Source organism: Amblyomma mixtum, chromosome 8 (assembly GCF_055824585.1).
Source record: "Amblyomma mixtum isolate Tamu chromosome 8, ASM5582458v1, whole genome shotgun sequence".
In the NCBI taxonomy this organism is placed as follows: domain Eukaryota; kingdom Metazoa; phylum Arthropoda; class Arachnida; order Ixodida; family Ixodidae; genus Amblyomma; species Amblyomma mixtum.
The window spans coordinates 106,816,957-106,830,557 of NC_143019.1; the positions used below are offsets into that span (position 1 = coordinate 106,816,957).

The window sequence follows — 13,601 nt, forward strand, 5'->3', positions numbered from 1 at the left end:
ATGTAAAGATGCTTTGCAATAATAACAACTACTCTTATAAGAGTAGTTATCGAGGGACTTGAGCTTTGCATTGCTTTGCTGCTTGCCGTCTTGAGTGTGCACCACTTTTGCTCCCGACAGCACATCTGGATGACTGTAGTGACATTTACTACATGTTTTATTGTTTTTCTTGCTGTAGGCACCATAATCTGTAGACATGCCACTCTGCAGTGCTACTGCTGACTAAGCCTCCATTGTGTGCACCACTTAGGTATCAATCAATCAAGTTTATTCAGCATTTTTTGTCCTGAACAGAAAAGAAATGCTAGGGTTGGAGCAAAAAGCTACAAACTCAGTAGCTTGACGGGGCTCCCACCCCTAATTGACAAGGCCAACAGACTGTCACGTTATTACATACATACATGCATACATGCATACATACATGCATACATAGATACATACATATACATTGAGATTACTACTATATCTCATAAAATTTCACAACTTTAAAGGTAAGGTAAAACTAAGCTTCAGGTACATGTATTACCATTACATAATAGACTGTGTTACTTTTTCGCTTTGCAAAGCGCTATTATGGTGTTTAAAAAGATGTTAGAATAGTGCTGTATTCTCACGTTTTTCCTACGTTACACAACTGTCGCATTTCGCGCATTTAATAAGTTATGCATGTTATGCGTTGTTTGTGAACTGATTTAATGTGGGAACAAAAGGAAGAACACTGAGTTGAAGAAGCGGTCTGCAATATCTGAGCACCTCTCTTCATTCTGGTCATAAACATCTCTTGTTAAAGTTAGTGCTGTACCCCCCATTGGTTTAGTGTAGTACACAATTTTCCGGCCATGGACCATCATGTACAATAAAACCTTGTTAATGCAGACCCAAAAATGGAAGAATATCCAGTTTACTTGAATGTTGATTTATCGCATCCCTACTGAAAAAAAAAATTATAAAAACAGTTCGCATTGTAGTATATTAGGTGAAAAAGGCGCAGCAGTAGTGTGCATTTGAAGTGAGGAGTGTCCAACACTGTGGGCTGAAATGACCACTAATTCAGAGTGCACTGTGGTTACCTCTCTGTAAGAACCTATTTAATCACCTAACGAATCTTTTTATCAGTTTCTCGCATTGCATGGTACACCTTGCACATTTTCCAGGTTTTAATTGCACCCTTAAAAGATTTTTCTTAAGCTGCATTCTTTTTGCAGCATTTTGTAACAGTATAGCAACTTCAGTGTATGGGGGTTATTCTTGTAATAACGCTCAAAGGGCTAAAAGCAGTTTTCACTTTCTAGCACCCCAGCAGTCGGAGCTGTGACCCCCAACCCGCGGTGCGGTAAGTTGCCACCATGGCGGGGTCGGGCCAGAGGGGATAAACACGAGTATTCTACTCAATGCGGGGTTATGGCTTCCGAGCAATACAAAACAGCAACAACAAACAACCGCCACAACTAGGGAGTGTTCTGCTCGTGTACGGGGGTGAAAAGCACAAAAGGAAAGAATGCACGCAAAATGGTGGGGGAGGAAGGTTCCGCTCACCTTGCATGGCTCCTCGCTCACGGCCCGGCTCCCGCCAGAAGACGAGCGAGCCTCGAGAGAAACACGCCTTCTCCCGGGTGGTGGAGAGGAGCTCTCTGTTCTAAGAGGGGAAAGAAGGAAAGTCGCTGCGGGGTACGAAAGGAAGCGGGGTCGGCGTGGGTGCCCTCGCTCGCAAATCTCCCTCGCGCGCATAACATCGTGTGATAATTACGCGCGGCCATTACTATGGGGCAGGGGATTCCTGTGCATCCCCACATCCCCCCCTCCTTAAAACTGCCCTACGGCCCGGAAGTGACCGCGTTCACCAAGGGGTGTACCGAGTAGGGCCGGTGAAACCATGTGTAACTTTAAAACCAATTAAGAAAAGTTTCAGCTCACAGCCACCGTGCCGTCGTCTAAGGCCATGGTCTCCAGGACAGCAAGGCACTGCAGTCGACCGGCAGAAATGACCGTGAAGCCAAGGATTGAAGGGGGTCGATGACCGCAGGTCCCGCTTAAGATGAGTCGGTCATTGCAGCTTTCTGGGGATGCACGGGCGGCAGGCAGGCTCAGGGCAATTACGCACCGTGTTGTCCTGTTCCATAGCATACAGCAGGCCTCCACACTGCTGGTTGAAGCACTCGCTTTTGGCTCGCCCTTTTTTCTTCTCTGCAGGGGTGGCAAAGGCACGTCGACCCATTTTCCCTCTGCCACCGAGGGCTTGCGAGGCGGGCCCAGTGGAGCACCAAGCAGCTCTCGTGGGCAAAGTCGTTGCCGCAGGGACCGGGAGGCTGCAAGGCGGCTTCTCTGCTGCAGTTTTCACTGTGGTAGACACAGGCCCCGGTTTCCCGGAATTCTCGCTCGCTCGTGCCGTGGCCGACCGGAAGCTGTTCTTCTGTGCAGCTTGGTGGTGACAGCAAGATCTGTGCTCCGGAATGCTGCCGCACTCTAAATGGCCTGGCTTTGGATGTTCGAAGCAGCAACGGTCGTCTAGTCTCAGCGTCCGTCAGCTCTCCTCCGCGGGCTCGCTCTGCAAGCTGACCTGCGGCTGCAAGGCTGTCTTTTCTTTCCATGTACTTTCCCAATTTACATTTTTTTTGTTTAAGCTAATCTAACCCTGCTTGGCCTTTTCTGAAGGGAAAGCGTGTGCTTGCTCTGGAAGCCAAGGTGCGAAATATGAGAGAGCTGTTCCGTTCATATTAAACAGAAGTTATTCCATGCCTGTTGGGTAGAGTTAGTTCTGCCATGGGCACAAGTTGTAATGAGGGGCTGGGCTCTGTTCTCGAGCCTTGCCTCTCGGTGCGGCTGCCTGCTGGCGGAGGAGAGCGTTCTCCACCGGCCACTCGTTCCCTCTGTCAAAGTAGGTTTTGAGATCACAGACATGCGCCGGTCGTTCTTAGCGTCAAGTCCGCCAGCCTGTAGATGAGAGAGGAAAGTTCCTCTCGAACTCGATAGGGTCCCGTTCATTTCTTTGCACGAGAAGCAGATAACTGCTTACTGGCATCGCTCAGAACATGACTGCGCCTCAACACCAGGTCACCCGGTTTGTAGTGAATTTCCTGGTGAGAGCGGTCATACTGCGCTTTGTGCTGGGCCCGAGCAGTGCTCAGATTCCGGTGTGCTTTGTGTGAAATCCATTTGCATGCTTTAACAAAATGGCAGATGTATAAAGAAAGGTTGAATGAAACGACGCCCGAAACTATTGAAGTAGCATTCTTCTACTAAAGGCATTTAGTAATATGAGGTCATCTTCCACAGTGTATTGAAGGTGCTTAAGGGACTCTACACCACATTTTTGAAGTCTGTTGGCAGTTTGTTGGACAGATCCTGAGCTTAATGTCGGCAGCCACTCCCCTATAAGCAAGTCCATAGTGCCAATCTGCAGACGAAAAATCAAGCTATATTCAACACTGCATGTTTAAGTACCACAACAGGACAGTTGTTGCATGCAGGGTTGTACTGAGCAAACTGTTGAAATTCATGCATTTCATGGGGCCGTCATTGCTCAAGATTTTAAAATATTGCACTGCAGGTTCATATAAGGACCGGACAGCTTTCAAAAGAAAAAATAACTCTTGCCGTTGGGAAAGGATGAGCATAATTTCTTCACTCAAGATTGCCATCGTTCCGCAACATTACTACAAGCATTTTTTTCTTGTACAACAGGCCACGAATGACTGCATGGCTTGCTTGTAAGATAGTTTCCTGTCTTGGATGGCGCTTTTCACAACACTTTGATTTTCTGGAGTATACAGCTCAATCAAAAATGTCTGGGCATCATCCAAGGCATCATTGTTTAGCCAGTGCCTTTGTATTCTTCAAAGAGCTGATTTCGCTGAGACAAAGAAAACGTCAAGTTCTTAAAATTTTGAGAGTTTCTTGCACACTTCCAAAAATAGCCGTGCTGTCTTATGAGAGGTCCTAACTGGAGCGTCAAAAACGGGTAATGTAATAGATAGTGGGGCTTTGGTTTCATATGGCCATCTTAGAAAAGTGTTGCCGTTCCAGTAATGCAATCCTCAATGAGGTCTTGAAGCCTCATTATCATTGCATGGGTAAGTGCTGGCGCTGTGTGACCAGCTGAACGATTTCAGAAAGCAGCAGAATCTGCTGCCACACCTCGTTGTCTCTACACTGCACATTTCCAAGGAGAAACAAGGGGAAAAGGCGTAACATATTCCAGTTTTGCACCGCATGACCTTCGAGTTTTGCTTTGAGGTGAAATTTGGACGGATGGTCGCCCAGATCGTTGTGCTTAAAGGGGAAAAGAGAAATAAGGCGCTTGAGGTTTTGAAATGAAATCCACTTGCATTACGACGCCTTCAAAGAGGTCGTGTGCCAAGCATAATGGAAGTCCAGAAGCACAAACATGAAAATACTTCACTTCATTAAACAAAGAGTAATACTTTCAAGAAGTGCACTTCTCTAGAACGAGTTACACTTTCGGGGCGCGCTGCTTCATGGCAAAATAAAGTGTCATTCGGAATTTATGCTGGTGACGATGGCTTTTCAAGTAAGGCACAAAAAATATTACTTTTCGTGCTTCAGCGCTTTAATGTACAGTTTTATTTAGATTGCAAACTATGCAAGCAATTTTTTTTTATGATTATCAAGGAGCTGTGTATGGCATCATACATCATATTGTATGGCATCATTGAGCACGCGGACAAGCTGGCTGAAAACCACTCAAAGCGTCGATGCAAATCATTCCAATTTACGAGAGGGCCCAGACATATAACCCGCCTATATTTGTTGCCCATGTTTTCTATTTTTTTTCTCACTTCTTTGGTGCTTTTGCTAATGCCGGCTGCGTAAACTTTCGCGTTACGCTTCGTGCGCCGGAGGTCTCCAGGCTATCTTCCCATAGCCTTATCAAGGCATATGTTTCAGATTCGGACCAAGACGCCCGCTCTCTTCTTGCTTCAGCCGCTGTGCAGAATTCCATGTTGCACGCACACACACAGTGACAAACACTGCTGCACCATCACAGCGAAGCGGTTGCAGATGGTTGCTTCGGTCGCCATGCTAGCCGCCATAGCCATACCGCTGCGGCTGCCTAAAAAATTATTGCAACTGAAAACAAGAATGTCAGAATTTGTGCAGCATACATATTTAATGAGTCGCTTATGTGCCATTAAACTAAACTCAATACATATTTAATGGCAGCACAAATTCAGTTTACGGGAACAAGGGGGTAAAAAAAAATTAGCTGCGTTCAATAAAACGGTGTTTTTATCAGTGACGTTGTATTCTAGTTTTGAAACGCTGCTACCAAGGCTTATACACTTCGCCCCTCGGGAGAAGTGAAGTGAGTTCGCCAAACTCACTTTGTGCCGAGTGCGTTCAGCAGCGAGTGTCATTAAAGTTCGTGTGACACGATGCGAATGACACTAAGGGCGAGTGTCACTCGTTGAAAATGACACTAAACTTGCTCGTCTGACAGGGGTATTAAACTTCACCTCCTTCTATATTCTCAATGAGTCATCGCCTTGCAGCACTGACACTGCCCTGTCGTAATTTACTGGTTTTCTCAGATCACAAACTCCTGAGATCGCAGTGCTACAAAAAAGGATGTCTTTTCTAGCCAGACAATACCTACATACATGATTTGGACCACTGAAACAACAAATCCTCCAATGCCATGGCTTCCCAGGTTATCACTGTTACGTTTCGCCTCCTTCGTGAGAAAAAAATCGGCTTGGTAGCAGCGGAATGCCGATGAGTCGCGAAAGGCATGCGGGGTAAACGCCTGAATTAGCCACGGAAGTGGCGTCAGTCATCCGCCCCGCATCTGGCCAGCCAGCTCTGCAGTACAGAAAGAAGTTAGCTGCCATGTTCAGCAGTACTAGACATTCCAAGGGGCCCGGGTGCCAGCCGGGTCCAGTCATCAAGTTGACAGCAGCAACCATCTTCCAGGAATAAGTGGTCAGCGACCCGCGCACGTGCGACCACATGAAAAGCGCGGGAATGCTCTTCGAGAACCTTCCAGAATCTGCGCGACGCAGATGGCATCCGTCTCTCTCCCAACACGTGACGGGGGCGTGTTCCCTATTGAGAGTGTGTGTGTGTGGGTGCCACAGTCCCCCATCTAGGGAGCCCAGGGAAATGAAAGGATATAAAACTCGGCGCCTTGGACGGCCGAGTAGCTCCTGACCATCTGAGCTCATCGACATGTAGCTTTGCTCCTTGTTTTGAGACTCTCTTACTGAGACGTTTTCTCAGTTGCTGTTTGTATATATGTAAATTCCCTTGTATAAAGTTCTTCTCCTTGTCTTTCCCCGTCTTAAACCTCGCCTCCGACCTCCCTCATCCCCTCGTCGACCCGACCATGCTACGAGAGCCGCAATATCACCAAGGATGGCAGTTACTGTGCCGGTGAGACTAGTTCCTTCTGAACTGCTGCAGCAGCCAATGTCTAGCTTCTTTAGATCATCAAGCAAAGGCACCAGCACCTTTTTTTGTCCTAGGAATGTTAAATCGCTCTCTTTGCAAAGCAAGCAAAGTGTGGTGGACTCAGCAGTAGTGATGCAAAACTATGGGAAAATTGACTATTGATAGTATCGATATTTGTTGGAAACTATCGATAGACTATCGATATTATTATCGATAGTCTACTATCGATAGTAATACTATAGTATTACTATAGTATCACTATCGATAGTACCGCTATCGATAGCAAGACTATCGATAGTGGAACTGTCGATGGTAAGACTATTGATAGTAACAAGTGTTGGCCAGCGATATAACAGTTTGTTGGCCAGTGATAAAACCAAAACATTTGTGATACCTTATTGGTTTGACGGTCTCATGTAGCTTAATGTCCCAGAGACAAGCTATGAGGGATGCCGTAGTAGAGGTTTCTGGGTAAATTTCGACCAGCTGTGGTTCTTTAACGTGCACTGGGACAGTTCGGAAAAATACCTGGAGCTGCATCCGATGAAAGAACAAACAGCCCAAGTTGTGCTGGCTTGGTGACGTAACTGCTGCAGAAGCGCTTTTCGCACACATGCTTCGCAACTAGAACATTCGAACGCTAGCATTTTATCCAGCAACTTTACGTTGAGAACATCTGCAGAGCTCGGTGACGCTTAAACCGCGAAAACGGGCGAGTCCTGTCAGCAACTCATTCCATCACCTCCATACCACACATTCGGGAAACCAGCTTTAGGATGCAGTGGGTACGCGCAGTTGATTTTATAGTATCGATAGTACTATATATAACAAGTAGTATAGATACAGCTATCCATAGTACTATCAATAGAACTATCGATAGTACTATTGATGGTACTATCGATAGTCTTTTTTTACTATTGATAGTTCGATAGTGGCTCAACTATCGATAGTATCGATAGTACTATCGATAGTCTTGCATCATTACTCAGCAGAGCTCCTTTTCCAGGGATCAACATTTCCGAGCATGAAGTACACCTCCAACAATTATGTTTCCTCTTTGCAGACCCAAGAGCGTTAACAACCTCAAATGCATCCTGAAAAAGTATTATTTTCAATGCATTGGGATGCTCAAATTGAGTGGAATAAACCTTATGCAAAAGTGCTGCCATCTACCGGAAGAAAACCGAAACAAGCAAGCGGCGCCATGTTGGGGGCTTGTGGTCATGGAGTCAACGTAGTTGCTTCGTGCGGACCGTGTGCGATCGCTTTACTTTAAGCGTTTATTTTTTATTTTATCTTAAGTTTTTTATTTTAAGAGCTTTTGGTGGCTTTCGTGTTTTCTTCGGCATGGAGAATGCAGACACGGATGGTACAGCCGTGACAGTTAGCCTCCTGCGCCCACTAGCTATGTTCCTCAGGAAGTCATTTTCTGTGAAATGCTTTCAGCAGATGCGGGCAGTCGCAATGTTGAACGGGGCATCTCTCTTTATGGCGATTAGCCATGCTTTGCGCATGTTCAGCTCATCTGGGATGCAGTGGAAAGACACCTGCAAATGAAAAACGCACAGTAAAATATGCTGCATACCTGGAAATAATGTTTTTCTGCATTTGGCTCAATGCATGCTTTGCTAAAGATCTTGTTTACATTGGAACTAAGAAGAGATTTTGTAATGTTCTTCTGAAAACTGCTGCTTAATGGACAATTGCAAGATAATTTCGTGTACCATGCTACAGTGAGGTTAATTATCTGAAATAAGTCAGAACAACAATTAGTCGAGCATTAGGGACGATATGTTATGAGCTGTTTTGAAATTTACAGCATAGCCACCTAGTGACTACGGCGTTGTGCTGCTGAGCCGAAGGACGTGGGTTCGATCCCGGCTGCGGCAGCCGTTTTTCTGATGGAGGCGAAAAACGAAAACGCCAGTATATCGAAGTTTCGGCACGGGTTACAGATCCCCAGGTAGTGAACATTAATCCGATGCCCTCCACTGCTGCGCGCCTCATAGCCCAGGTGTAGCTTCGGCGCGTAAAAATAATAATAATAAAGACGACCTGAACATCTGTGTTGCTCGCATTTCTGCTCCCCACGATTCGTATTCGGCAAAGTGATCACCCGACCATGACTGGCGACGCTGCACTGTGGGTCATACCTTGGAAAATGCGATCTTCACAAAATACGCGACGATCGAACAGGCGACCACGAACGGTAAATGATCGATTTACGCTGCCTACTACGTACGCAAGTCACTGACACGGGCTACGCGAAGGTCCGTTGCGGATCCGTTCGCCTGTGACACTTCCCAAATTTAAGATTGCATAAGTCTTGCATAAAAGCAAACCGAAGGTTCAGGATAAAAAAACTGGCACATGAAGCCGAGCGGCAGACACAAAACTAATCCCACGTGAGAAACTACTAGCTGACCGACGCAGTGCGCCGTAACTGCTAGCAGGCAGGAGCGCTCCTCGGCAAATATAAGATGAGCAAACATCCGACTTATTAGCCTTTTTAGTTCTGTAAATGTTATTTGTGTTGCGACTTCGTCTACGATCTGATTGTCAACTCTCGAAAAGCACTCGACACCCGCAAGAGGCTTCCTGCTGCCTCGCATCGTGCTCCAGGCGAGAAATAAAAAAAAGTGCACGAAGCTAGCACTCTTCCTTGGTTATCCGTGAGTCCTCTTTGTGTACAGCAAGGTACAGAGTAATATTTGGGCATCTTGGACGACGATAAATGCCAGTGTGTGCGTCGCTATTCCCGCACTGCCATATAATGCGGTACTCGTAAGTCCCCAACATGGCGGAAACGCGCGCGGTCAACGCAAGGGGGCACCAGTTTTTGCATAAGGTCTATAGATTTGGAAGCCTCACCGTCAGTGAAATCTTTGAACACTGTTGGAGGTAATGGGCTGCTAAGCTGTGAAATTACAGTTAGACTTTCGAGCATCACATCAAGGGTTTTCAGTATAGGAACGTAGTGAAAGGTTGATGTGATACCCTTACTGTTCTTCCCTAAACGAATTGCAACAGGTTCTACCGGGAGTGTCAGGCAGAAATGAGCTGTTGCTTTGTTGGCCGTTCATGGTGGCTGGTCATGTGGTGCAGGTTTTGTGGTGCATTCTTGATGAAGCTTTCTTTGTACGTTGAATGCTCGCACCGTTCTACCACATCCTTCAGTAGGGTGCTCACGTAGTCTGCAGGTAAAAGCAACAAAGTGGGAACCATTCAAGTACACAACAGCAGTATTAGATATGTTTATGGAAGTTGGCCTAATCGTCATCAAGTTGCTAGATAAATAAAACATGCATTCGCATTAACCCAAATGCTAGTGAGTCCTCTGATATTGTTGCAAACCTGTAAGGCTATGTTATAAGGGAATAAATTTTAAATAAAAGCTTTTATAACAGTCATTCCATGCAAAATGTTCCAGATCCCGAAAGCGACCACCTCCGATTATGTTTTTAAAAATTGGACTTGTTGGTGATGGTGCACATGCTATATCAACAAAATATTTTTATTTAAAAAAATTTTTTGCACACTTCAGCATTCTTTACAGTTTCCAAAAAGAAGCAAAAGTTGGTCGGAGTAAAAATTTCAAAATAAAATTCAAAACAAGGTGTAATGCTAAATCTTAATTTTAGAATATCTCAATTGTGGTGTTCTGTCATCTGACTTCATTAATGAAGCCATGCAAGACTTTTCTACACTTGGTTCAGTAAAAAAGGCAAAAATGGTGGCGTTCTATCAGTTTTTTACATAAACAATGTTACTGCCTCAGTCACAATCATTTTGTTTTTGCTTTTCCTGTTGCTGTAGTATACGGTGTAAATAAGTTAAACTTGTTAAACACAATGGTTTTAATGGAAATTGCTCCCGAAGCTTGCAAAAGTGTCTTATTTAGTTACTTTCCAATTCCCCTTCCCTTGTCTGTTTATTTAGTTACTGAAATTCATACCTAAATTAAGAATTAAGGCCCTCCAAATAAAAATACGTGATACTGCTCAAATACACACATACTTGGTTGCGTGTAATGTACAAAATTTTATTTAAGTAAATTCTGTCTCAGGGGAGAAAAAAAATTTTTTGAAATCCACGAGTCTCCTCAGTACATATTGCTAAACTGCCTTCTCCGCTGCAGAACATGCAGTTGCAACCATTTTTCTGGAATGTTGTTTTCTGTGCAGTGAATGGCATTAAATATTCCAATCTCATGTCTTTATGTTGGTGCTGCTGCAACCACATTTTACGACAATACATTTGTGTGATGAAAGTTAACCATGACTGCCTTGAGACCGTTGTATTGACTAGAGAGGTTTCAGAGGCAAGACATTGTGCACCATGCTGAGTTGACGTTCTGTAAGTATAGCAGATCAAGAAATTTTGAGGTACGCAAGAACATGACTCATTGGAACTCTGCGCCAATCATCACATATCTTTTTCAGAGTGAACTGCACTAATGTCATGCTACATCGACGGTTAATGTCCACATTACATTATTGGTGGCCATATTTGGCATCTAGGACATTTCACATGGAATGACCCAGCAATGATGTTACTGGTGGGTTGAGTCATGCATTGTTTGCTTACCGTGTGTTGGCTCCTCTTTTAGCGGAGTGACAGTGAAGTGGCCCCTTCTCGCTTTTGAGGTTTTCACCTTCCAGCGCTGCTCACCGTCGGCTGTCTCCACTTGCCCCCTCATGGTGTTCTCGTCGAAGGGCATCACAGCCAGCTGAGTCCTGAGTCAAGAGAAGTGATCAAGACATGTGCTCGCATGCCGCATTCTTTTTTTTTTAAGCAGCACAACAGACGACGCGGGACATAGAAGTGGACAGAGACAGCACTAAATTTTTTCTAGGAAAGCAAGCATCAATTTTCGTACAATACTCAAGCTTGCGCACCTGCTCATTGTCATCCTAGAGACGCTTGTCAATGCTGAAAACACTTGAAGCACACATGGATCGCTCTCGTGAATTGCTATCTACTATTGAGCAGCGTAAAAGGCTATAAATGGCAACCTAATACACCTACTGCCTTCGCTTATTATGTGAAATGCAGTGATCATTGAGTAAACGACACTTTTGTGTCAACCAAAAACAGTGTTCAACTAGGTTTGTCGATTTCTTTTTCGAACAGTTCGAATGTTACAGGAGCCTTACATTCATACACAGGCCTGTATAGCTTACGTTATGGAAGCCTACCAAATTGCCCAGCCTGCCATTCTATTCCGCATGTCAAAGCTGATGTACAGTCTTTGTCAAAAGTAGCCAGGCTGCATGGTTTGCTTCTAGCTTGTATAGTGGAGCCCTTGTGGCTTTCCTAAAGATCGAAAGGTGTTGGAAGGTAAGAAGACCCCCAGTCCTTACCTTTAACGACCATTCCAGCTTCAGGGAAGCTATAAGGGCTCCACTGTACTAGCTAAAAGCAAACCATGCAGCCTGGTTACTTTTGACAAAGACTGTACCTTGCTTGCATCCCTTCTTCCGAGAAAGCATTAGCCTTGGGAGCAAAGTGGTCCAGCAGGCTGTGGAATGACCCCAACGAAAACGTCTGGACATCCGGGGACAGCTGACGAATGTCACGCAGCAGCGAAGGGGAGGCGACAATTTTTTTCACTGCCTGGAATTCCTTTTAATCTGGAAGGAATGGACAAGCCAAATCAGCATTTCATTACTCAGCCTAGACTGCAACATTGACTAAGCATTCAACAAATGGCATTCAGCAGTAGCTCTTACTTGGTCTCATCCACTCTCAGTTTTCAAGTGGACCTGAACGCATTCTTTGTACAGCCCCTCGTGGCCAGCATGCTGGTTGCAGATGTGGTTGAGCAGGCTCATCCACATGCTGACCACCAAGTCCCCGTTCCCCATGCCCATAGCGGCCACCCAGTACAGGGGGTTGATGATGCCATCAATCCACCCTTCGATCGTTCTGTGTTTTCGGCTGCAGGCCCACAGCTTTTTCTTGAGGCCGAGAACAAGTTGAAGAATGTCAGGTTTCCAAAGCCTCACAAAGCCCTCTAACAGTAATGCAATAGCAGGGTGTTAGTTACTTACCTTTGGCAACATTCCATACATCAAACCAGTATTTTATTCCTAGCTTTTCCATTCTGCAGAAACGCCTGACACCAGGATGCCGTTCTGAAGATGGATAGCAAGAACAGGCAAGGCAGTGTGATTGCTCAGAAAGGAATTCTCTGAATGGGACCAGCTGAACATCACAGCAACAAAACAGAAGAGGTTGTCTTTGTATAAACTGTAAATTGTGGAGTGAACGTTGGGAATCGATACATAGGCTATGGGGATGTCGCAAGGAAGAGCTCCCGATTTTAACTTAGACCACTTGGGCTTCTTTAACATGTGTTGATACTGCACAAACAAACAGATGTTTGTGTGTTTTGCCTCCATCATATAATGACCACCACAGCCAGGATCAAACCCAGAACACTGGCATTAGTAGCCAAATACTGAGCCACTGTAGCAAGTTGAGAGTGTCCTGAGTTTGAAGATGTTTTTAAGTAGTGCTATGTTTGTGATTCTGGCATTATGCTCTGATTATACCACAACGGCAATGAGATGGCTAACAAAACTAAAATGGTAAAAATAAGCGGCCGCCATGCCAGAAGCTTAGTACTGAAATCAGCTTATAACAACAGCTTAGTAGCAGATATCTCAGCATAGTCCCAGTGCTGTTCTTTGAGATGTGACAAGTACAGTGGGATAGAATGCTCTATTCCTCTATGCTTTCACAATGCATGTTTCACCCAAGCTCCAAATGGGTTTTCATGTCATGTCAGTGTATAGCAACCTAGTATGTTACCTGTTGTCAGAACAGATGGCGGCGCCTGCATTTACAAGCTGCTCCAGGCACTTCCTCAGCCGCTCTTTTTCCATAGCCACGCTGTTCGGCACTGCTTCAGACTGCAAAGAAACAAATAATTACATTATGACGCTTTTTGTGTCTCTAAAATTCAACAATAAACTTTTACAATACCTTGTGTTTGGCGCATGATGGCCATAAAACACAACACGACGCTTTTTTGTAGTCATTCCTTTCATTCACTACAGTCATCAGCCTGGGCGTGTCCACTTCAGGACAGAGGCCTCTACTGTATCCATCCAATCAACTCTGCCCTGCGCAAATTTCCTAATTTCATCCACCCATCCCTGTTGTCCCCTGCTACATTCGCCTTCCTC

General features: G+C 45.1%; 1 long non-coding RNA gene across 2 annotated transcripts in view; it reads left to right on the forward strand.

The window, feature by feature from the left end:
* Positions 1-11,779, forward strand: part of LOC149333818 (uncharacterized) — a 148,477-nt gene extending 136,698 nt beyond the window's left edge. For both annotated transcript variants that reach the window (XR_016285325.1, XR_016285326.1), the window contains exons 3-4: positions 1,293-1,333; positions 2,191-11,779. This is a non-coding gene — a long non-coding RNA (uncharacterized LOC149333818). The remainder of the gene's footprint in view (positions 1-1,292; positions 1,334-2,190) is intronic.
* Positions 11,780-13,601: the final 1,822 nt, after the last annotated feature.